Below are 26,705 nucleotides of genomic sequence, written 5' to 3'. Positions count from 1 at the left end.
AAAGCTATCTAGTTTACACTCTTAGTATTTGAGTGTTAGCCATTATTTATCTCTCTGCTATTTGTTGACTGAAAATATTTGAAGATGACTGAATAATAAAATTTACTTTCATCAACAAAATTAATTACTGCAACAGTTTATTCTCGCAATAGTTCACAATCCTAACAATTAATGAGATTTTAATATCAACAGTTTATTTTATAATGTTTTCAGAGTACAAACCTATAAATTTAGAAGTAGACTTTAATTTAGACACAAACAATAAATCCAAAAGATATACACTGTCATGTTACAATGACATGAGACCATAATAACTTACATCATCACTCAATCGCTCATGGTACATGATTTGAGAAATATCATTGAATTTGACATTTTTTTCCTACTTAGCTATCTAAAAACAGAACACCAATGTCACAAGAAAACTTTCATCCCTGCATCAGACAAGAGTCCAACCAGGGAAACAGGGAAACATCATTGGATTGGAACAAACTCAGAGAATAAGTCTGACAATTGATTTAGCATGTCTACTGGATTGGATGGTGGGGTGCTCAGATATGTGATTAAATGTTGCTTTCAGTATGTCTATGGCATTGTTTTTCCTGGATGAAATCAGCAGCTGATTCAATATCCCAGTAAAACATGCTGCCCTCCACAATCTGCTCCTAAACATGGCTGGTTGCTAAGGTTTCAGTCCGGAATGGTTCCCACATGTTCATGGTTTCAACACTCCATCCTGGGCAGGTAGCATTGTTTGAAAGGCTATGGATCTTTCAGAGTGTAGGATACAGATCACTAGAGGCAGGCCTTTGAAGGTCAGACCTGTCCTGGTTCTGACCATGGTCTCCACTTCTCAGTCAACAGGCTCCTGCCATCACAGACAGAGGGACCCACAATGTCTTCCACACCCAGATGGATTAACCCTACACATACACCCACATGAATCTAGCAGCTAAACATGCCTTTCCTCCCTTAAGTTATCCTTTAATTTTATCGGAGTAAGGGGGGTGCACTCTGTGTGAAAGTCTTTGAATTGGAAAGTTTATATCCTACCTTTGGACTTGAACCCAGGGCTGTTTACACCTTTGAGGCTCCTGGTTGTAAGGCTCTGGGCCTCAGACAGCAGCTATCCCACTAGCTAGTTAGTCTCTAGCCTATAGCAAAATCGAGATTTCTCTCCAGCACCCACAATTGTCTGGGCCAACTGTGTGGGGAGTTGGGGGCATCCTAGCAGTGTGGATAACCCAGAGAGAGCTGTTAAACCAACCAGGAGACTTCAATGTAATAAACAGCAGGAAGCCACCATCCCAGGGCTGAAGGGACAAAAGAAAGCTGTGATGTTACTGGAGGCTGGATCTGTGGTCACTCAATGGGAGCTGGAATCCTGTATGATGAGCTGGAAACACACAAGAGACCCAGAACCAGCCTGAGCCAGCCACAGTGGCACATACCATTAATCCTAGCACTCGAGAGACAGAGGTAGGCAGATCTCTGTAACTTCAAGTCGGTATGGTCTACACAATGAACTCTAGGCAAACCAAGGCTACATAGTGACACCTTGTCTTGAAGACAAATAAAAAGCAAGGCCAAAAATCTACAGGGAAACCCAACCAGAGACACAGTGGAGAGGAGGGAAACTCTAGCTTCTGATGCCTTCTCCAACCAGTCTCCTGGAGTGCTTGTCACAGACTAAGCCCACTCACCTGCCAAGCAAACCAGAGTGCAGGAAGAAGAATGGTCCTCTCTGCAAAGGAGCTCAGGATCACCACCATCTCTTTTTCGTTCCTCATCCTCATGACCCTAGAACATAGGTGATTCCCAACTGCCAGTCACCTATAGTTTAAAGAGATGAGGTGACTCCATCAGGCGGCAGGGCTTGAAAATGCAAAGATGACATCACAACACAAAGACATTGAAATGGGGCCTTGGATATCTCCTCCAAGTCTTCTCCTCTGGCTGCCCTACCTCTGCCCCCATTTCAAAAACCACCATTTCTGAGCCAAAGCAATCTGTGTCTTTCTGTGTCTCTGCCTCCTTATAGATCAGTATCCACAAGACCTTTTCTTCCCCCCCCCCACTAGAGGCCCCTCAAGAAACTGTTCTACATGAAGCCATCTCCTGTCTCTGAGAAGCTCAAGGCCTTGCAGGCAACATCATTTGGAGCCCTGCTTCAAGAATAAGATTTATCTGAAGCAGCTTACCACTGAGAAAAAGGAAAGAAACAGCAACCAATCTCCCCTCAATCTTCAGGCCCCTTTGCAACCTCTGAGGTGCACTGCTATGAGATCTTAGAAGAGATCCTAAACAGAAGTCCAAAACCAGCCTCCAGAGAGAATCCACACCTTGGGCCTGATAACTCTCAGCGCACTGCAGCTGGGACCAGAGGGCACTAGGTTCTTTGTTTCTCGCTTCAGAGGCAAAGAACAGCCAGAGGGAAGGTGTAGCACACCCTAGACACCTCCTGCAACCACAGCCAGGAGCAGGGTTCTCTTGTCACACAGACACTTCCTGGACCTTTTCCTTCTTGCTTTACTACAAAGGGAGCAATATTGCCAATCCAGTTTATTTACTCACCTCTAAAAAGAAGTAGAAGACAAAGAAAAGGTATGTTTGGGGAGATAGCAGAAATGAGAACATGGCAGACAATCTGAGGTCCTGAAAGGCCACCCTAACACAGGTTTCCTGTGTCTGTGGTGTATGCATTCGTATGCTGCATAAGTATTCACTTCAACCAGACTGTACATTAGCTGGACTGGCTAGCCCAAAAGCCCCTGGGATCCTCCTGTCTCCACCCTCCCCCATCCCAGCACCGACCCATCATGCCTAGTTTTAATATGGGTACTGGGGATTCGAACACAGCTTCTTGTGTTTGCAGAACATTACTGTACGAGGCACCATCCCAGACCCTTAAAGCAGCTTTTATCTATAGGAGGAAATGGCTAAGGAAACCTGATATCTTAGTTAGGGTTTTACTGCTGTGAACAGACACACAACCAAGGCAACCCTTATAAAGATAACATTTAATTGGGGCTGGCTTACAGGTTCAGAGGTTCAGTCCATTATCATCAAGGCAGGAGCATGGCAGCATCCAGGCAAGCATGATGCAGGCAGAGCTGAGAGTTCAACATCTTCATCTGAAGGCTGCTAGCAGAATACTGACTTCCAGGCAGCTAGGGTGAGGGTCCTAAGCCCATGCCCACAGTGACACACCTGCTCCAACAAGACCACACTTCCTAATAGTGCCAGACCAAGCACATACAAACCATCATACCTGGTATCTGGTCACCTTCATTTGTGTCAGTCTTAGAGGGGGAAAGAAAACTTAGGAGTTTTGAGTGAATCTGCCTTGTTACTAGTTTAAATGTTAACAAGGGTTATGTGCTCAAGGAAGCAAGGGGGTTTTTGTTTGTTTTTGTACGTGTGATTCTGTGTGTGTGTGTGTGTGTGTGTGTGTGTGTGTGTGACTATGAGTATGTATGTGTATGTGTGTGGCTCTGTGTGTGTGTATGTGTTGTGTGTCTGTATGCATGTGTATGTAGCTGTGTATGTATGTGTGTGCAGCTGTATATTTACGTGGGAATATGTATGTATGCTAGCTCTGTATGCAGCTGTGTATGTTTGTGGGTGTATGTGTGTATAGCTGTGTGTGTGGCTGTGACTGTGTGTGTTTGACTCTGTGTAGTTAAAGGGCCAGGCGGCTGTGTGTGGCTGTGTGTGGCTGTGTGTGGCTGTGTGGGTGTGACTGACTCTGTGTGTGTGATTCTGTGTGTATGACTCTATATGTGTGGCCACATGTAATTGTGTGGGAGCAAGTGGGGGAAGGGCTGTGTGTTTGACTCTCTGAGTACGTAAGGTACACGTATTCAAGTGAGTATGCATGTACGTGGAGGTCAGAGGTCAATGTCAGGTGTCATTCTCTTTTGCTCCCTCCTCCCCTTATGTTTTGATACCAGGTCTCTCAGTGAGCCTGAAGCCCCACAGTTTGGCAGAAGTAGCTGCCCAGCAAACTAGGAATTTACCTGTCACTGTCTTGCCAGCCCTAGGATTTCAAACTCATGCTGCCGTGCCTGGCTTTTGTTGTTGGTTTGGTTTGGTTTGGTTCTTTTAATGAGGATACTGAAAACTTGAATTAGGTCCTTGCACCTACACAGCAAGCAGTATTTACTGAGTCACCTCCTCAGCCCTTTTCTGGTCTTTTTTGAGTAGGTAACAGACTTCTTTTCCAGAAAAACCGGAAGTGGATGGACGTGGAGTTTCGTGGTTTTGGTTTTTCTACTTCTGTAGTCACAGTGAGAAGCAGAGTGGTAAATGGTCAAGATACAGTTGGGGTTCGAGATCCTGCAGTGTTACCCTTGGGGCTCAAGATCCTGCAGTACGACCAAGGCAGATGAGCCCTGACTTGTCACCTTAGTGGCTGGTCATTTCATCAGTTATGTCAGTGTGACATTCTACCTGCAAGGAGAGATTGTGAGGATTACCTGAGTCATTGAGTCTAGGAACCGTGCCTGGCACACTGTAAAAACAAGTATCATGACCCCTGTTTCCACAGCAACACGAATACCTACAAGCATCATTTTAAATGGATGCATACCATTCTATTGGATGGATGGGATGGGGGAAGTGGTTATTTAACCACTGCCCAACTGCTGGACACTTAATCTTTCCAGAGTTCTGCTACCATAAAGACTGACAAGCAACACTGCATCTAAAGCTCGTTGCATCTGTGATTTAACCAGCGCCCACCCTAGGAAAGCAATTGCTGAAGAAAAGGCCACAAGCTTATTTAAGGTTCAGCTCATGATACTCAATTGCTCTTCGAGGGAGTTGCACCATTCCTAATGCGCTGTCATGGGGAGAGACAGTGCAACCTGGGCATTGTCACACAGTCCTTTCATTGTCACTGTAAGAGTTCATCTCCGCCTGCGAATGGGCAAGAAATGGCATCTTACTGTTTGAGATGTTTTCCCTGTGGCAACCTCAGGGGAGCTCTCACACCCCATTTCTCAGCACTCCCCACCACCAAACATAGCCAGATGGGACAGAGAACAGACATCTTAATGGCCAGGAAGATGCCCTGTTCACCAGGAGGCAGAACAGACAGCCACCGAGAGAGTCTAGCTGCTCTAAAGCTGTACAAATGCCCCAAAGCCACAAGTAGAAGGAACCAAAGCATGAGCCTTTGTGGAAGAAGCCGGCCTCCAGTTCTCGGGTTTTTTTTTGGGGGGGGGTCCCCCTGAGGCTATTACAGGAGGACATTTTGGGAGTTTTACTCTAAGACCAATAAAAACATGGCCTTATCCAAGCTGCACATGTAGTTAGTCTGTTCAGGAAGGAACCAAAAAAAGAAAATTCACTGCAACCTGTCCCAGGCACACAGGGACTCTGCACAAATGTTTACAGAATAAATAAATCAACAGAGTAGGGAAAATTGGTCTGGGATTTGTCAAAAGTTTTGACTGAACTAAACTCTCTTGTCAAGACTTAAGAGATCATTAACGAATGCAAAAATCAATATGCTTTAACTGGCTGTTCTGTGAAAGGCACTCTACTGGATACCCAGAAACATTCGAGGAAAAAAGAAAGAAATCATCTCTACCTTCAAGCTGCTCCAGGGGGTAGTGGGGAGATGTTGCATAATCTTGGATGCAAAAATTATGTGGGCTTAAGTCTCAGAAACCCAGTTCAGTAGCTGAGTGCAGATAGTTATCACTTAGAATTGTTAAGCCTCAGTTTTCCTGCCTGTGAAATGGGCAACAACAAAAACCACCTCACAGAGCTATGAGAGGGTAAATGAGATATGCTTCTGGGACACCTGACAATGAATGACTGAAAATGACGATTGTGACTGTTTATTTTGTTTACAGTGACAGAGGAAAGCTCCGTAGATCAGTTTAACAGCCTCGAGCATATGTCCCTCTGTTCTAGATAAAGACTAGCCCCATGGGATACTGATCGGATGCCTCCCATTATCTTACCTGACCCCTTGATTACATCCAGGAAGATGCTGTTTTCCAAAAGATGACATTCATGGGCCAGCATCAGGACAAATACAAGTTTTCAGGGGCAATTCAATCCCCCATACAACAGCAACACCTGATGCTCCAGACTCTGCAGGGCTCTCCTGTTTTTTTGTTTCATTCTAGGCTCTGCCCCGGAATGTTCCCTTTCACCTGACAGTGCTAATCCACAACATAATACACACGCACACACATATACACACACATACAAGCATACACACACATACACACATTCTCACACACATACACACACATATACACATACTCACATACACACACACATATACACACATACATACATACATACTCACACACACACAAATACACACATATACACACTCACACACATACTCACACACATATCCACACATACACACACGCTCACACATATCTACACATATACACACACATACAAGCATACACACACATACACACATTCACACACACATTCACACACACATTCACACACACATACACACACATATACACATACTCACATACACACACACATATACACACATACATACATACTCACACACATACACACACAAATACACACATATATACACTCACACACATACACACATTCTCACATACATACACACACAAATACTCACACATATACATATTCATACATACATATACACATACTCACATACACACACATATACACACATACATACTCACACACATACACACACAAATACACACATATACACACACACACATATACACATATACACACACATACTCACACACACACAACACATGCACTCATGACTTTTCTCCAAGCTTCATCCTTCTTGCTATATTAACATATTCACTATCCAAGTCTCTCATTAGTGCATCGTTTCTCTAGGAACAAAGATTAGTCTAGTATACAGTTGGCACTCAAAAGAAGTCTGTGCAATGACTGAAAAGACCCTCCTTGGAATGTTGCTGTCACCTGTGTGCTCCGTTTCCCTCCCCTTTCATAGCAGTCTCTTCCAATTTAGGGGATGGGGGTTAATATTCCCCACAACCACCCCTCCCTAATCATAGCCATGTCCTAGTGAGCATGTTACCTTGTGTGTTAAATACAGTGGTTCCCACCCTTCCTAAGGCTGTGACCCTTTAATACAGTTTCCCTTGTTGTGGTGATTCCCCAGTGATAAAATTATTTCCATTGACACTTCATAACTGTAATTCTGCTACTGTTTTGAATTGCAATGCAAATATCTGATATGCAGGATATCTGATGTGGGACCCCCGTGAAAGGGTCATTCAACCCCCAAAGGGAACAGTAATAACAGGAACTTTGCAGGTGGGATTAAGTTAATGATTTGGAGCCCAGTGAGCCTGCAGGCACTCACATGAGAGAGTTAGGGGGCTTGGCATTTTGAGATGAGACAAGGAAGCAGAGCTGAGAGTGATGTCTGAGAACAAGGAGGAGACCAGGCATGCAAGGAAGCAGACCCCAGGGAAGGATCTTGGGCATACAGTGTGATCCTCAGCTCCAGAGGCACATAAAATTTCCAACCCCTCAGAATTGCAAGACAGTACTGTGGGCTGCACTAAGAGTGTTCTTGGTTGACGCAGCAGCCAGACATGCAGATACCTAGTTATAACTGTTTGAGGCAATGTCTGCTAGGCCAGGCAAGTGGGATAGGTAGAGAGTGTTCAAAAACAAAGAACCAAGACCCAGAAAGCCATGGAACTTGCCTCATGTCACATAGGTACAGAATGGGAGTCTGAGTCCAGCTCATCTGCCTCTAGGGTCCTGGCTTTTGCTCTAGCACCAGGAGCAACCTTGCATTTGTACAGCCGTGTGGCTAAGGAACAGCCCCAGCCTGTATGAGTCCCAACAGCCATGATGCTCCCACTTGAGGAAGGTGTGATTCCTAAATGGCCTATCCTGCTGAAAATGCATTCCTTGTGACATTCATGAACACATACAGGTCCCACGACCAGGCCAAATCTGTCTGATCATTTAGGAAGTAAAGGTGAGGACTGGTGTGAAGAGGCCACATGTCCTTAGAGACGAGGTCCCATGAGACCCAACCTCAGGTAGGTAGTTCCTTAACCTAGAAGAACAGAGAAGGAATCACAGGAATCCACAATCCAAGGCCATAGAGAATATTCTTCTTCAAAGGCTCCTTTGGGTTCTTGAACAATCTATCTTAACACCCTATCTTAAAGGCAGGAAGCAAACATTTATGGAGGTGCTAATTTACCCCAGACCTACAAGGGAAGCAGAGCCAGAATCTGTGGGGCCAGAAGAACTCAAAAGTGTGACTAAACACTGCCCTCTCAACCCCCGAGTCAAGATAGTTTCACAGGTAGAGAAAAGAGTGCGGAGAGATTCCAAGCTGAGCCACACAGCTGACGATCACATATGGCCAAGGTCATGGGCCTGTGAGCCAGTCTGTCACCATTCGTCTGTCTTGTCTCTAAAGGGCCCTGGATGGCTTCTGAAAGTCTTGAAAAACAACTGAATCCAGCCTCTCCACTTTATATAATGTCTATTATATAATCTCTCTCCCTCTTCTTTCCCCCTCCCACTCCATGTTTCCCTCCCTTCCTTCTCCCTTCCCTTCCTTCCTCCTCCCTCCCTCCCTCCTCCTCTCCCTCTCCCTCATAATATAAATAGCCTACGTAATAGGGTTACACACAATAGTGACATGGGCTGGGTGTTTCCAGGTTCTTGGCCCCTTTGTAGGGAATTAAAATAAAAAGCCTCATGGATTAAGTGTCAAGTCAACTTTATTACAACAAAACTATAGAACAAGTCAGAATACACAGCTGGTGTAAGTGCAGAGATACCAAAGGGCCTGAAGATATCATCTGGGGGTCTCAAGAGGAGAAGGGGTTTGGTGACTAAGAGATGTAGTGAGGGAAGTTCTCTGTTTTGATAAGTTGGGTGAAAAAAAAATCATTGACAGCTCTTGTCCCCTCCTGTATCACATAGGCTTTTAATCTCATAGGCATAAGATGGTAAATAGGAGACTCCCACTAAATATTCACCTATGTAAAAAGTTATACCTTCTTACAAATGCACCCAAAGCTAGTCTAGACCAGATCAGCCTTCCTACCAAACCGGGATATGATGGGAAAATATTTAAATAAACACAGTCCAAGTTTGGAGAAACTTGCTCCATTGTTCAGGGTGGGGTGTACATGCACGGTACACACAGGTAAGGTTTTCAAGCTGATAAGTACATTGTTAGAATTGAGGGAATATGCACATGCCAAACCATGTAAATAGGTACATGGGCTCCACCTGCCTGCCTTTCTCTCTCTCTCTCTCTCTCTCTCTCTCTCTCTCTCTCTCTCTCTCTCTCTCACACACACACACACACACACACACACACACACACACACACATACACACACTGCCCCACACAGGCACATGCATACACACTCATGCTGGGACCCCAGCCACTGTCCCTAGGATTTGCTTGCTTCCTTATTCAGAAAGATGAAAGAAGCAAGCCTGTTGCTGGCTCTCCTGGAAGACAGACACCTTAAAAACACAGAGTTTAACACCAGCTAATCCCACTCTCTGCCCATCGGCTTCCTATTTCTACAGGACAAGTGTGTGTCTGATCCTGGGGAAGTTGCAGGATTAGTCTCCTGCCCTGCTCTCTCAAATGGAGCTCTAGACTCTCGCACTCGTCTTGACAGCTCCCCTCTGAGTATGGCAGCAGGAAGAAGCAGGAGCCTTGAGCAGTAAAGGCTGGAAGAGCTCCCCACCCCATGTCTGTCCTCAAGTCAAGGAAGAGGAATGGTCTAGACAGATAATGGAATCCAAAGAACAGGAGAGGCAATGCCAGAAAGAAAGAAAGAAAGAAAGAAAGAAAGAAAGAAAGAAAGAAAGAAAGAAAGAAAGAAAGAAAGAAAGGAAGAAAGAGAGAGAGAGAGAAAGAGAGAAAGAGAGAGAGAGAAAGGAAAAGAAAAGAAAAGAAGAGAAAAGAAAAGAAAGCAACAGAACCCTAGAGAGAAGGTGTGGGTGCCAGGGGAGATACAAAGGGACAACATGGAGACTTGATTTAGCTCTGCATCTGGTCAGCTTTGAAAAGGTGGAGTGTGCATCCCTCCGTTCTGAAGAGCCATTACTGGAGATGCATCTCTGCCCTCCATCATGGTCAGTTGCCAAAGAGTCCACATTTGAAGTCCATAAATGCGAACTTTGCATAGACACAAAGACCAATATTAGGAGGTATCACCACCAACAGGCAGAACTCCACAATAATCCATTCTCACGAGAAGTAGTAGTGCTAAGTTTTCTTAGCTTCCTGCGTTCCAAGAGCACCCTTCCTCCCTCAGTGCTTCAATGAGAAGGAGCATCACAGAGACACTCTACCTCTTTAAAGCTGACCAGACCACTCAAAGACAAGCTTGGAGGCTGCTGGGGAGAGGGCACTACCTCCACCAACTCCTGTAGACTCCATCCAGAATGTCATTCATCCAGGAGAATTTGGTTAAGAAACCTCAAAAGCTAAATTCAACGGACAAAAAGGGTGGAGCACACAAACGCTCCAACAGCCAAGAGCAGTGATCCCTACAGATCCAAGCCAGAGTAGAGGGAGGGAAAGAAGCCTGGGAACCTAGGAGTGCTCTCTCTGCTGCCCAGAAAGGAAACCTATAATTCTCTTCCAATATTGTTTCATCCGGCACCTCAGAACACAACATACTGCAGAACTCACGAAGCTACTCCACACAAGGGCAGATTTCAGGAACTGCCCAGGGACCGTACTGGCTCAACTGAGGTACCTAATTGGAAAGTTCATCCACTAATAACTTGGTATCCACAGATTACAATCAGTTATCTCAGATGTACTCCGGGAGTCAGGAGACTCAGGAGGGGCTAAGACTCAGCTCTAGAGGCTGTGGGACCCGGGGAGAAAAAGGAGACCTCCTGGAGGAGGCCCAGCAAGAGAGGATTTCTGCCCAGGAGCCTTGCCTCCATTTCTTGCAGGGCTCTACCACCATAATGGTGACCAGAGAGAGGCCTTCCTACCTCACCCCACCCAAGATCACTGTGAACTTTCACCCCAAGCCTATGGAGCAAATAAAATGGCAACTAAGAAGAAGATTAGAGTCACCGGTGGCCTGGGTTTGAGACTGATGGCACAACCTAGATAAGTCAATTCACCTGCCTGAGCCTCGGCGTCCTTATCTTCCAGCCTAGGATTCCCAGTGCCTGCCTGAAACTGGAAGATTAGATGGGCTGACACATGAAGGTGTAACCATCCTCACTGCTCAGTCAGCCACAAATGTTAGTGTCTGTACTGGTTGGGTTTGTGTGTCAACTTGACACAAGTTGGAATTTCCACAGAGAAAGGAGCCTCCCTTGAGGAAATGCCTCCATGAAATCCATCTGTAAGGCATTTTCTCAATTACTGATCAAGGGTGGGAGGGCCCAGCCCACTGTGGGTGGGGCCATCCTTGGGCTGGTGGTCTTGGTTCTATAAGAAAGCAGGTGAAGGGGCTGGGGATTTAGCTCAGTGGTAGAGCGCTTACCTAGGAAGCGCAAGGCCCTGGGTTCGGTCCCCAGCTCCGAAAAAAAACCAAAAAAAAAAAGAAAAAGAAAAAAAAGAAAGCAGGTGAAGCAATCCAGTAAGCAGCATCCCTCCGTGGCCTGTACATCAGCTCCTGCTTCCAGGTTCTTGCCCTGTGAGTTCCAGTCCTGACTTCCTTTGGTAATGAATTGCAATGTGGAAGTGTAAGCTGAATAAACCCTTTCCTCCCCAACTTGCTTCTTGGCCATGATGTTTCGTGCAGGAATATAAACCCTGACCAAGACAGCCACATTCCTATTACATTACTATTTCCAAATGGGGTCCATTACAGCCAAAGTTAGGAAACTGAGTCCAGGCAACCAGGTCAGGATTCCTCTCGTCGAGCCCTCCCTGGTGCCTCCCACCACGAAGCCCCCATGCTTTGCCTTGATAAGGTTCCATCACGCATAGGACTCAATCCCAATTATCCCAGAGAGGGTATAGCAGCTCACAGGGTTGCGCTTGCAGCCGGATGTCTCCTGCTGTATAGCACTTCAGGGTGAATCTTGGCTATGTGACTTGACATAAGTCACTGCTCCTCTCTGGGCTGGGTTTTCTCTAGTATTAACACACTCTGTGCCAAAGAACAAGTTGTTTCCCTCAGCAGAACCCCATCTGTCCCACTGACCCTCAGAAATTTATTCAGTATGAACTTTTGGATGAAGCCCTGCTGCTTAAGACCAGAGAAAGATGGCAAGCTGCCAATAATATTCAAGTCACGATGGTGGTAAAAAGAAATCAGAGTAGAGAGAGGGTGGGGCATGAGGAGAGATCAGGGTATATTTTTAGGATGCTGTACAGGCCTGAAGTTCCTTTGATGAGTTTAGAAGTAAAAACATGTGTGCTGTGGGTCTGCTTGATTTAAACTTGGTGTGGCTCTAGTACAGTCAGCTTCTTCCTTTGGACTTTCTGATTTGTTGGGGAAAGCTAAAAAGTCTTCAGAAGAAAGAGATGTGCTTGGCACATCTCACATCCTCCCACCCACATGCCTCTCTTTCTCCTCTGCCTTCCTGACCCACATGGGGTACCAGAGCAAGCAAGGACCCTGTGTGGTCTGCACAGCACAAAGCTCCAGCCACAGTCTGGGTCCCACCCCAGCAGCTTCAGACAATTGCATCCAGATGTGTGTGCACTGAGCTGGCCAGGAAGGATGGCGGCCAGGGCTAGAAAGCCTAGCAACTGGTGCCATCCGGCTCCCAGGCCACACCCACCTACCTCTGCAGACATTCCTTCTCAACCTCATCATTTGAGGCCCCAGACAGATTGCAATATTGGGTCCAGGCCCAGTTGCACAGGCTGTGTGTGCTCACCTGCTCAGTGCTGCTATAGTCATATGGGTTCCCTGCAGGAGACTTCACCCAGTTCACAATCCCAGTTACTCTGGATCATAGGAGAGTGTAAGTACACATGCCCATAACCTTCTAGGCATGGACGGTGTGTTTGAACAGTCAGATGTGCTGGGTCAGGGCCAGACTTTAGCCTCATATATACCTACATATCTTCTTCTCCATTGTGTTAGTCTGTTTCTGTTGCTATGAGAAAAATCCCTTAGGCAAGTTATTTTTAGTGAGAAAAGTGGTCTATTGAGCTCAGAGTTCTGGATGTTCAAGGACACGGCTCAGTTCAGATAAGAACCTCATGGCAGATGGTGTCACCATAGCAAGAGGATGGGATAGGATGGAGATCACATTGTAAAGGTTCTGCTGCTTCTTATATCACCATCCCAAGCACCAAGCTACCAAGATATGAACTCTCAGGTACAAACTATACCCAGACACAACTGGATTTATTCCATAGATGTTACCAGTCCAATTCTACCCAGGCTGCAGAACTAAGAACTATTAAATATTATCAATGGTTGGGGATGGAACCAAGTGTTTCCCAGGTTCTCCACCTAAACTTATTCAAAGATTTGAAGCAAAAGCCCCCACGGATTTGCAAAAATCTCAAGGAAAGTTTATTTCAAGCAAACTGATAGAAAAGACAAGGGAACACTTGGCCATGAGAGTAGGAGCACTCAAGGGGCCTGGGTTTCAACCTGGGGTATCTTTTTATGGGTATAAAGGAAGGAAAGATTGCTACAAGGAGGTATAGTTTGGATGATTCTCTACTTTGATTAGGAAATTAGATCATATAATCATGCTGCACATGTCCCTTCACAATGCATCTCATTTAATCACAAGCATGTCTGATTACACATAGGGATAAGGTGGGAAATTGGGGGTTCCTCGTAAAAATTAACTTTGAGAGCACAGTTTGCCTTATACACATGCACCAAAAATCAGTTCTAGTCTGATCAGCCTTCTGGTCTTATTTCGTAGATTTGTTGGAAATATATTTGAATAAAAACTGTCTAAATCTGGTTATTTCATGGGCAGAGAAATTTACCCTTAATGTTTTGAGAAGGGTGTATGTGCAGTCAATGTAGGTATTGGTCTCAGACTGCTGCTCACAGAGGGGGTATGTGCAAAGTATATGCAGGTAGAGAAGCTAGGAATTGTTAGAAGAGAAGTGTGCATAACCCAAAACCGACATAGTTCTCGGCTACTAAACAAACTGCTGTGCTTGCCTGCCTCACACAGAGGCAACAGAACTAAAAGGGACACCAGATTGAATGAAGCCAAAAACAGGCTATCTCCCTCTGGCCCTAATGACACAGTTCTGTCAAGCAAATGACTGGGTGGCCAGAGCCCGCTGGTTCACCACATCTAAAACAGAAGGATGTTCTGGGCACTGAAGGCTGTTCGCACCACACATAGATGGGGCACACTAAGAGGCCTGGTGGTTTCAGCACCCACTACCCACGGGCAGCCACAGCCACACACAGTAGGTAAGGTGTGCTGGCACAGGAGCTGTGAAGGGAGCATAGACTGGCTGTGTCTGCAGTATCTGCTCATAGATTTCTGCTCCTGTACCTAAGGGCCATGCACACATACTCTGGACACATCCAGAGTCCAACAAGTCAGGGAGGTCAGAACATAAGAGAGGGAGTTAGGAGGCAGAGGGAAGGAGAAGAAAAGGGAGAGAAGGGGAGTAGGTTTCTAGGAGCCTCAAGAAATGACCAGGCATCATATCATCATATTCTAAATTCATATCCTGTTCTCTCTCTCTCTCTCTCTCTCTCTCTCTCTCTCTCTCTCTCTCTCTCTCTCCCTCTTCCTCCCTTTCTATCCCCCTCCCTTTCTTTGTGTATATGTGTGTGTGCACACAGGTATATATGTGTGTGTTGCATATGTGTGTATGTGTGTTGTATATGTATGTGTGTGCATGTGTGTATATATATATCTGTGTATGTGTGTATATGTGTGTCAAGTATGTGTATATGTGTGTTATATATGTATGTGTGTATGTGAATATGTATGCGTGTTATGTATATGTGTATGTATACATGTTGTGTATATGTATGATATGTATGTGTTGGGTATGTGTGCATGTGTATATGTATGTATGCTTTGTGTATGTATGTGTGTATGTGTATGTGTCTTATATGTATATATGTTGTATATGTGATGTATGTGTATGTGTTGTGTATATATATTTTGTGTATGTATATGTGTATATATGTGTGTGTATGTTGTGTATGCATCTGTGTGCATATGTGTGTATGTGTATACCAAGTATGTATGTGTGTTGTATATGTGAGTGTTGTGTATGTGCGTGAGTTTTCCATGAATATGGGTGTGCATATGGAGGTCAAAGGAGGATGTCAAATGTCTTCTTCTTTCCCTCTGCTTCACTGCCTTAAAAAGGGATTTCTCACCAAACTTGCCATTTCTCCTGGGCTGGCTGGGCAGGGCATTCTGGGAACCAATCAGCTGGGGTTACAGACATGCACAGCCATAACTGGCTTTTGCTTTATGTGGGTAACAGGAATTCAAACATGGGTCCTCGTGTATATGCTATTACCCACTGAGCCATCTTACCAGCTCCTAAACCAAACTCTTCTTGGCTATGTGACCCTTTTGCTGTATAGTAGGGGTAATATAGTAGCTACCCCATTGAGAAGCACAGAACACGTCAGACACACAGGAGGGCTTGAGAAAGCCGGGAGATAAATAGCACAGGGTTACCAGGAGCTCACAAGAGGCCACTTAAGCCCTACGCCCGGCTCACGGCAAAGGCTTAAAGGACAGTTGCTGCTGATGTTTTTTTGTAAGCCTCTCATTACTGTCACAGGCTAGGCCCTGCCCAGGTGCCGTGTTTGTCCTTTATCTCATCTAGCCCCCAAACCCCCTGCAAGTGGCTAAAACTTTCGGGAGGACCAGAGGGTCTGGAAAATTTTTTCTTTTCAAGGGCACACAGCTGATGAGAGGCAAGGCCTCTCATAATGAAGCCCTCCAGAGTCAAGAGCTCTTGCATGACCCAATGCAGGGCAGGGCATTCAGATTTAAAATACAATGACCTTAATAACCCAAATTCATGGAGCACTTACTGCACGCCGGACTCCATATCCAGTGGTTCTCAATCTGTGGGTCGCAACCCACACGGGGTCCCATACCTGCTCTCCTGCCTGCTATTTACATTATGGTTCCTAACAGTAGCAAAATTACAGTTATGAAGTAACAATGAAATAATTTTATGGTTGGGGGTCAGCACAACATGAGGAACTGTATTAAAGAGTTGTAGCATTAGGAAAGTTGAGAATCATTGCTCTATGTGGAATGACTCTGTATTGTTTATGAACTTGAATTCTCATGAACTCATGAAACAATTATCATTATTATTATCATTATTATTATTGTTGTCTATTTTAATGAGCAACTAGTGTATAGTATGATGAGCACTTTCTACCCACCGGGCAATATACAGACTGTTTTCTGTGTGCGACCTTGAATTCTCAGGAGCTCACGAAACGAGCGTTGTTATTGTTGTCTTTTGTTTTTTAATGAGCAGCTAGTGTACAGATCAATTAAGCAACTTGCCCGTGGTCAGTTGGCAAGTGAGAGATCTGCTGTCCTCGGGGACACAGCCTCTTACTCAGGGAGACAGAGAGCAGCCTCAGATGGTGATACTGAGCTGTCTGGAAGATATATATTTTTAAAATGTATTTTTAGGTCGAAGCAAGGTGTAGAAGAGTTGGTATAATGCGCTATATTTTTAAAGGGAGACATATGGCCGTACGTGTTTGTAGCCTCACAGTATGTGGAAAGTTCTGCAGAAAGCGCGTGCTAATTGTTGCCTGGGGGAAGACGCTGGGAGGCCAGGGTCGGGGTTGGGGAGAGCCATGCTTTCATACCCTTTACATTTTTTATATCTGCCTTTAAAACGATGGATGTGTGGGGCCCATTCAGCATTTCTAAATTATTTTCATTACCCTGTCAGCTTCCTGGAAACACTGTCATTACAGGTTCCTCCGGAGAGCTCCTGGAGGAGGCAGGCAGGTGCCCAAAGATGGGCAGCAGAGGGCATAGCCTGTGCTCCGGTCCAGTCCCCTTCCAGTCAGCCAAGGCTTCCGGTCTTTCCGGTTATCCTGCCCTCAGGTAGGAGACTCCTTGGAAAGCACTACCCATATGTAGCTCACTACTGCCTCCCCCAGGCAGAAATGGGCAATGGCTACCAGTCATCACTTTCTCATGACAAACCTTGCACATTTCAGGATTTTATATGGGCCTTTGCCCTGTCTATAAAATTGTAAAGAAGTGCTGCGTTCACCTGCCTACCCCAGGTCTCGGCAAACTACCAATCAGCACTTGCAGCTAGGAGTGACTCCTCCCTCCTGCCCCTTCTCTTAGGCTCCCAACCATCTTCCCTCTCCAAGCCTGCTGGGATAGGATGACACTTCATCATCCACCTCAGAGGTTCGTCTTGGATTAGCAATCTCTAAGGTCAGCATCGCCCTGGGTGAAACGTTAAAATGCAAGCTCAAGACCCACCTCTCAGAGGCAGCTTGCCTCAGTGGTCCAAAAGCACACATACCTAAGTCTCCTCTATCACCATTCCTGTGCAAGTGACAGGTAGATCAGAGAACAATCCAGTCTGGTTGAAACGTGGAAATCCCTAGATCCTGTTCCCTTCTAGGATAAGGGCTGAGGGGGAACTGGAAGCAAGGCTGTTAGACAGAGGCTTCTAAATTTTCACCTGTGTAGTCAGCAGCAACTATAGATGGATCTGAGGGTGGTAAAATCATGCTCTAGAGCACAGGTCTCCTCTAGAGAGAAGACACCAGATTCGAACTAAGTCCTCAAATGACCTCAGCAGTTAAAGATAGAAGGGGGAGGGGATGACAAGAGAAAGGTGGGAGAAGCGAAGGAGAAGTGGCTTTCTCTGGCGAGACAACTGAAAGGGCCTGAGTTAGGCGCCAAATTCCAGAAACCCCTGAGCCCAAGAAACCAGGAGACCTGGAGCTTAGGAGTGGCCACAGAGCAGCAGGCAGCACCACAAAGCCACTTTCCAGACTCGCAAACTGAGGCCAGAAGGAAACGAATCTCATCAGAGTTCCCAACTGTGACAGCATGCATTGGCGGACCTGGTTGGAAAGTGCACACAACCCAGAGCCCAGTCAGCAACTGCAGCTAGTCAGAGCTCCAAGAGGGGCGGCGGTCAGGCTCGAGAGACTGGAGGACGGCCGCGTGGGCACAGCGCCCCCTGGCGGCGGATGGGATCCTCGCACAGAGGATATGGTTCAGGGACAGAGATCTCTGCAGCCTCAAATACCTCACTCCAATACCAGGGGCCAGCTAGGTGACATCAAACCTTTCACTGTCACTCAAGTCAGGCTCAGTTACTGTCCCTATGTCGTTGAGGTAACTGAAGGAATTACCCAGTTCTACCAAGGCAGGATTTAAACACCACAATCCTGATGCAAAGAAAATAAAAGAGAGAAACTAAACTCACTTTGAAACAAGGAAACACCAGTAGGTCGTAGACCTCGGCTTGCATGCAAGGGCAAAAACTTGAGACACTGGCTCTTCGGAGCCTGGCATTGGGGATCAGGACATGAAGCCAGAGATCCAGCAGGGCCTACCACAGTAAACTGACCAGGGTCTGGGAAACCCTTTTTAGGCCAATGGAATGGGAACCCAGGCAAAACCACCTCTGCGACAGCCCTGAGACATGAAAGGGATGAATCTCTGGGGACTCTTGAGAGGAAGAAGTGCAAAAAGAAAGACTGTTTCTCACTACTGCCACTACCATGGGGAATGAGGCCAAATATTTGCTCCTTAAATCTAATTACTTGTGCTTTTCTGTCCTTGACTATATGGGGACTTATCACCTTTGCATAACTCAAAATTGAATAGGCATGTGTCCACACTCAGATGTGCTCTCCCCTTTGTGATGTGTGGCAAGATCTTGGTGTAAATGCTGGGGATTTTGTTTCTGTGGAGCAGCGAAGACCAAAATACTACAAAACTGACAAGAAGTCAGGGGTGAGGTACCTCTGAAAGTCTGAAAGTCTTCCTAGAATAGGCCGTTTCTCCTTCTAGCCCCAGGGTCTTGTCACTGCAGCTCTCCCTGCTTGAGCTGCTCTGTGTCCAATCCTTTCAACCAGTAATCAGATTCTTCAGCTTTCTCAAGGGAGAAAGTACTGTGAAAAGGTCCAAAGCTGGGGCTCAAGAGATGGTTCAGTGGTTAAGAGCATTCGTGCTTACAGACGACCATGGTTCAGGTCCCAGTACCCACATGGTGGCAACAACCATCTGTATCTCTAGTATCAGGGGATCTGATGAAGACACTAGGCCCACATGTGGTACACATACATACATGAAGGTAAACCACTTACTCTGTGTGTGTGTGTGTGTTACAAGAAGAGGAGGGGGAGGAGGAAGTCCCCAAGGCTGCCAGAACTTGGAGACTTTTATGGGGTCCCCAATAGGTACAGGAGACAACAAGCTGAGGGCACAAGTGAAAACTCAGGGACAGGAGTGAAGGCCTAAGGGGGAATGACAGAAGGAAGAAAAATATCCTCAAAGTGTGTGTGGAAAGCACACAGAAAAGCACAAGAAATTAGATTTGAGAAGCGAAGCCCCTCTAGGCAACTGAAAGGAAGGCCCCAGGAATGGGTTCCCTGAAGGACAAGACAAGAGGGTGGAGCATTTCTCCACCAACTCCCAGGCTTCGCGCTGGTAGCTGGTAGCTCTTGAAGGAGGAGGTGGCACCTTACGTGAACTCTTTTTCTATTTCCTTGTATTCTGGATGCTTTAACATTTGGAGAGACTGCCCCTCTGAGAGCAAGCCATTTTCTGAGGATAGTTAAGCCACTGCACCTTTTCTTCCCAAAAAGTGGGCTCTAGAGATAGTCTACCTATAGTAGGTAACCACCCTATGAAAGGGTTTGGCCTGGCCTCTGTCAGATAGAACAGAGGTCATTTGGGCTATTAGCCAAATAGCTAGGTCCTGGTTCTGAGAGTTTTGGAGAGCCTATGGCTGACTAAATAGGTAATATAAGCAACAGTCCTTTAGACCATTAGGAATCTCTGATCCAAGTTGTGTGAACTTGAGGAGTCCCTGGTGTTAAGGATCATTTAGATTACTAACCACCTCCAGTCATGATTGTAGGGGCTTGATATGGCCCAACACAGATCACCTGGCTATTAATCACTTCCAATTTCCAGCTTTCTAGATGAAAGAATATGTTTTTCATCTTTCCCATTGGAAAGACCATCATGTGTGCTTAACATTCCTGGCTTCTCTAGAGATCTGTTGGCTCAAAGGCGTTTGTGCTGTGCTCCTAACACCCTTCATTCGAACAAGGCTGTGTTCAAGCATTGGTGCAGGAACAGGTATGACCCAGTGTGGTGCATTCAAAGACTGGGGGCTACATAGGACCAATTAGCCTAAACCCAATCAGCAAAGAAGATCCACGAACCTCTCCTATGCTTCTGGATGTTCCAGATTTGTCTTCTAGAACAGCCACCCAAGCAAATGGCCTAAGAGTCTGCTCTGCCTTTGGGCGTATCTTTGAGTCATAATCAGAAATGCATATGTTGCCACTAACTTTCAGCAGGTGGCAGTAAAGAGACTTGGAGTAACAAAATCAATGCACTGACAATTTTCTCTGTGGAAGCAATTGTCAGGAGGAAGTGGGGGTTCTTGTCTGGTATGTTTAAATTGTTGTCCTGCCTGGTGTCTGATTTTACCCTTCCTCTATTTATTTGTCCCAGGCTCAAAAGCATACCCTGACCCAGACTTCCAGAACATAAGCAGAGGAAAAAGAGAAGTTAACCACACAGGCAAGGGAGCTGGGGTAGGTCAGGGGACAGCAGACAGCAGCGAGGCTACCGCCCTGCAACAACTAGCTACACGTGGAGCCTACTTATACACTAAACCCTTCCTAGACTCTGCCAGGCACACTGAGGGTGATTAGAGGACACATGATTAAGATTGGGTCTCTGCATCCATTGTCATGGGGACAGTGAAACAATTTTGCAGGAAAGCAGACCTGAGTTCACCTACATCTCCCAACTCCTTACAGCACAGGAAGTGGATGATTTGACATCCCTGGGCCTCCTTTTCCTCATCTGCATAATAGGGATAACAAGGCCTACTAGAGATCTTTACAAAGACCAGGCAGAAGATTAGTATTGGAAAAGCAATGGGAGCAAACTCACAACAGGGCTCAAGTTGGAAGGAGGGGGAGGCTGCAGCCTCTTCCTTGGCCTTGTGAAGGTCAGAGCGCAGCTGTAATGTCTGTGCATGTGTCACATATGCTCAGTCACTCTTGTCTATGCAAAGACAGATATTACAATGCATTCACAGCATCACCAACTGGGGTACTGTTTATTTAGTAAGAAATCCCTGGACCCAGTGCAGCGTGACACAACCAAGAGAGAAAGCCCCCATACAGGATTCCTGCCTCAAGCTAAAAACAGAAGAATGAGCTATGCACTCAGTGTTTTGGCTTCTCTGAGAGCTGCCTGTGGTCTCTCTCCTGACTTAAGCACTGATGTGAATGGCAGTTACGGAAGCCATTGCAACCAGGCAAACTTCAAGGAAGCTGGGGTAAATATTCTGCAATTCCACATGGAGACACCAGGGGGCACGGGAAAGGCATCTCCTGAAAAGAACAAGCCCGGCTTGTTTTATTAATTTATTTTAAAAAATAATAATAATAATCCCTCTACTTCCCAGAGAGGACATATCCCCAGGAGAGGTTTGAGGGGTTTCCGCACTCTATCTTGGCTTATTGGTAGAAGCCTTCATTTGCACATGAACCAATCTCTAAGCATTAGGAGAGGAGGTTATTTTTCAGATGCTCAAATCACAGCAAAGGCTCCAGAGACACATAAATAAAAACATAAGCATGGCAAACAGTGAGTAAATAAAACTCCAGAAACCAGCCCTAAGGTAATACAGATGGCTGAACTCATGACAAAGGAGTCTAAATAACTGTGCTGAAGTTAAAAAACACAAATAGACAACTGAAGAAAATCATGAACGAGATTAAAGATCTACCAAAATGAACACAACGAAATCCTGGAGCTGAAAAACACCATATTCGAAATGGAAAAAAAATACTAAATAGCATCCATGGTTATAGTTCAGTAGTGGACAGAAACAGGGAGGTGGATCAACTCACTTGAAGACTGAGTACTTGGAAATAGTGGGGACAGGGGAAGAGAGAACAAAGGAAACTGAGAAGAGCTTAGGAGCCTTGGGAGGCTTCACAAAGATCCACAAAACGAATACACAAACTATAGAAATCTAAACGGTGTGGGGGTGGGGATAATAAGACAGATGAAGAACTAATGACCCCGAACTCCCCAAACTCCCAAAAATCTGAGGAAGAAACTAAACTCACAAATTCAAGCCCAATGAACCACGTAGAGTCCTACATCTATAAACACACTATAATCAAACAATAAGAGTCAAAGTTACAGAGAAGATCTTAAGAAACAGCTAAAGAAAAAAGCAACTCATCGCATCTAAAGAAGCATCCATAAGGCTATCAGCGGTAACCTTGTAGGGCGTAAAGCAATGGCGAGACACACCCAAACCACCAGAGCTGTCAAAAAACTATCCTTCAAAATTAGGGAGAAATTTTAAATGTTCTCATGTAAATAAAACCTGAGTTAATTCCTCTAGAGCTGACCAGGGGCTGTGGGGAAGATACCACAGGAAATGATTCAAGTTGCAGCAAAGGCCACAACACGAAGCTATTTTACAATATAAACATGTCACATTCGTGGACTTGAAATATTTATTTTGCTGAGTTGGCAGTTTGACAGAGAAGCTGGTCAAGAAAATGTGGTGTGGAACACGTGAAGGAGTTTTATTCAGTTACAAGGAAGAGCAGAGTTATATCACTTACAGACTTATCGATGGAACAGGGAGTCATCCCGAAAGCAGGAGAGGCACTGTCTGGGGGCAAGTAAGGGACGAGAACATGAATGGATGAAAAGGGAAGAGAGGGGAGGAGGAGTGAAGTATAACAGTGTATACGTGAGAAGATGGCATGATTAGAGCCATCACTATATACCCTATCAAATCTTAACAACAGCAACAAAATAACAGGAATACATATCAACATGATTCACCATCAAAATCCCATTACCAACTGAAAATTCCATTTTACTATGTGTATGGAATCCAGAAGAACTCTCTAATAGCCAGAAATTGAAAAACCGTATCAGAAAATCCATACTCCCTGATGTGAAAACATATTGCTAAGCTCCAGTTGGTTGAGGAACGTATATAATGGCAGAATAAAATAGGAACCCCAGAACTGGGGCCTCCCAAAATTCACCTGTTGGGACCTTTTGACTATTGAAGCCCTGAATTTCTATCTTCCTATCTCCCTACTGGAGATGGGCCCGGAAAGCAAAAAGAATAAAATGGTTCATGTGTATGAGACAAGATTCTAGATCAGTGTTCCTCAACCTGTGGATCTCCGTCCTTCTGGGGAGTCTAGCAACCTTTTCACAGGGGTCACCTAAAACCATCGGAAGACACATTTACATCACCATTCATAACAGTAGCAAAATTACAATTATATAGTAGCAATGAAATAATTTTATGGTTGGAGGTCACAACAACATAGGGAACTGTATGGAAGGGCTTCAGCACTAGGAAGGTTAAGAAGCACTGAGCTAGAGGAGCAGGACTAGTGTCCATATATGAAACAAACAAAATGTCAGACTACATCCTCTTCCTCCTCTCCCTCCTCCTCCTTTTTCTTCCTCTCTCTCTTTCTCTCTCTCTCTCTCTCTCTCTCCATCTCTGTCTGTCTTTCTGTCTGTCTCTCTGTCTCTCTCTCTCTTCCTACCCTGCACCTGCACACACACACTGAAAAGCTATATGTGGATACAATAAGAACCAGCACTACCCACAAGCCAGAAAAAGAGAGATGTCACAAGAAAGAAACCCTGGTTTATACTTTGATCTTGAACTCCTGCCTCCAGAACTCTAATCCCCCAGTCTGTGGCCTTCTGCACAAGCTAAACAACTAATACGTTTGCCATACACTATACACAAAAACTAACAGGCCAGGGGAAATTGTTCAGTGGGTAGAGTATAGATGGACCTGCACTTGAATCTCTAGTGTCCCGTGTATGTAAAAGCCTGGTGTGGTGATTCATATTTGCAATCCTAACACTAAGGGTTAGGGTGTTAGTGAGACAAGCATACCCTGTGATTCACTGGCTGAATATGTCAGCTCCAGGTTCAGTGAGAGACCCTTTCTTGAAAAAAAAAATCAGATATAAAATGGTCAAGGAAAACATGTGGCATTAAACACACACATGTGCATATAACACACACAGGCAGACTCACACACACACACATACACACACATACACACACACACACACACACACACACACACACACACACACACACCAAACTAACTCCAGTGGGTTGAAGACTTAAACCCAAGAATCTCCCAGGAGACACATTTCTGGGTGAGTCTGTGACAACATACCCAGAGAAGTTTAACCAAGGGTGAAGATCCACTCCGAACGTGAATGGCACCATTCCACAGGCTGGGGTCCGGGGCTGAATGAAAAGGAAAAACACTGAAGAAACATAAGGACGGGCACTCACCTCTCTGCTTCCTGACTGTGGACGCAATGTGACCAGCATCGCATAGTCTTGATGCCAAGCCTTGCCTACCATGATGAACCATAGTCCTTTAATCGTTGAGATAGAATAACCCCTTCTTTGTTCTCAATGTTTCTTCTTGAGTATTTGCTCACAGCAGCCAGAAAAGTAGGCAATACATCTGCTAACAGCACCACAATAGATCAGAGATGACCAGAAAAGATTTATGGAACTGATCTGGGAGAAACCAGAAGAGAGCTCTGAACATAGTCCCTGCTTTCCTCAGTGAATCCCCAGAGCCTTATAATCTGAGGACACTCACAAACAACCCAGGAGCAGGAAAAACATGGAAGAGAGAGTGAGGAAGAAGAGGTTCAGGTGAAGTTTATCCCCAGCTTTAAGGGTCCTACAATAATGGGTGAGACCAGAAAACCAAAGAAACGTCCACGTGCAGAGATGCATCGAAAACTAAAGAAACATCTACGTGCAGAGATGCAGCCTGGAGACTAGGTGGAAGAACAAAGCCTGAGATCCTAAAAATAAATAAATAAACAAACAAACAAACAAACAAATAAGTAAATGAACGAACAAACGAACGAATGAATGTCATCGTAACACCTACCAGAGAAGGCTAATAGGAGATTGGATGAGAGCCTCCATTCATGTTTGCAGAACAGCCACTGAGCATGCGCAAATTAGTGGTTACTTGGGAAAGGGTTGGTGGGCGAGTCCCGAACCAAGGTGTTGAATAAGTCCGTACTTCAGCCCACGGCACACTCCTTCCCTGTGCCCTAGGATTCCGTCAATCTTCAGAGCATCTGCTCCTGTAGCAGAGCAGCAAGAGAAAATCTTGTTTCCTTTAATAAATAAGATCCTATCTCTTCACCTCACCCTGGCCTCAGGCTGATTCTGGCAATGCGAACTCCTCGGCAGTTTTGTTGTGTGGGTGTGTTTTGATAAACAGGAACCTTTCCCCAGACTCCTATTAAACAGACAGCTCTTCTTCAGCTGGGCTCTGAGCATGTCTGAAAAACAAAGCTGCAGATTAAAATGATCTCTGACATCATTCAGAGTGGGACCAATTTCACCCAGGCCTGCCTTGCAGAACGAATGGGTGGGGAAGTGGTATCGTCCTACTCCCACCGCTCCTGATGCTACTAAGCTAGTTGGATGACCCTAGACTCACTTCCAACGGATTGTACCATCCTGTGCAGTAATGGGTTCTCTCAGAGTCACAGCGGCATCCACTCAAAGCTGACCACCCTGGGTCACACTCTCATCCGTATCCAGGGTGTTCCCGGGCCTCCATGTTGTTCCTTCTGAGACATAAAACTGATAGAACCTGGACTGAAGCCAGCATGTGCCGCGATTGTTAACTAGGTAAATAACATCCCAGAAGCAGACGTCTATAAAATGAGCCGTTCTGCCTCAGCAAGGCTTGTCACCAAGGAGAAGGCTTATTCTCAGAACACACCGTCACCCCATGGGTAGTGGGGAAACAACCCCTCTGGACTGACTGACTCAGAACAGGTTTGAGAGAACCATAGTGGGAACTAGCCAAGCTATTCATAACACCCTGGGCCTAGCCCCACAGGTCTCAAAGTCCCCACACACACGTTCCCACTTACCCAAGATCCAGAAAAGTCATCACAGAAGGATGCTCTCAGAAGAGACGGTGTCAATGGCCCTTAAACAGCAAAGGGATTTGACTGCAGACACAGAACCGGGTGTTTTATTCCTAGGTCCGACATGAGACTCTTTCACATAGGCTGGTCAGCACACACATGAGGCAGGACAGAGGGCATCCCTGGTGGGAATGATCAATAGAGAAGTCTCTACCTCTGGGATGGCCCAGTGGCTATGGTGGACTTCTGAATAAGTCAAGAAGAGTCCACCACAGGCAGCTTCAATCCCACCCCATAGCAAAACCTCCTGGTTCACTGCAAGCCGGCTACGATTCCTGGAACAAACCATCCCTTCCCCCTCTTCTACAAAGTGAAGACAAAAAGCTCCTTTGTGAGGAGTGAAAACTACTCCCAAGTGCAAATAAACCTTTCCCATAATTGCTACAGCATCACAGTGGAATAATGTGACTTGCTTTGGCCAATCGAGTCTTTAATGGATGTAATAACGTAAGAGACTTGAAAATACGTTCACAAGGCTGGCCTTGCTT

The 26,705-nt window shown here is 45.5% G+C and overlaps 1 long non-coding RNA gene across 1 annotated transcript; it reads right to left on the bottom strand.

The window, feature by feature from the left end:
* Nucleotides 1–123: 123 nt before the first annotated feature.
* LOC147998770 (uncharacterized) lies at nucleotides 124–26,503 on the bottom strand. The gene is made up of 7 exons (XR_015643508.1): nucleotides 26,161–26,503; nucleotides 25,155–25,557; nucleotides 24,414–24,487; nucleotides 4,020–4,452; nucleotides 3,040–3,210; nucleotides 1,704–1,833; nucleotides 124–868 (listed from the first exon to the last, which is right to left on the bottom strand). It is a non-coding gene; the product is annotated as an uncharacterized LOC147998770 (long non-coding RNA).
* Between the last annotated feature and the right edge of the window lie 202 nt (nucleotides 26,504–26,705).

This window comes from Rattus norvegicus, chromosome 19 (genome assembly GCF_021556685.1).
Source record: "Rattus norvegicus strain SHRSP/BbbUtx chromosome 19, alternate assembly SHRSP_T2T, whole genome shotgun sequence".
NCBI lineage: Eukaryota > Metazoa > Chordata > Mammalia > Rodentia > Muridae > Rattus > Rattus norvegicus.
Note: the sequence above shows the minus strand (reverse complement) of the source record. Positions and strands in the feature narration are given on the sequence as shown.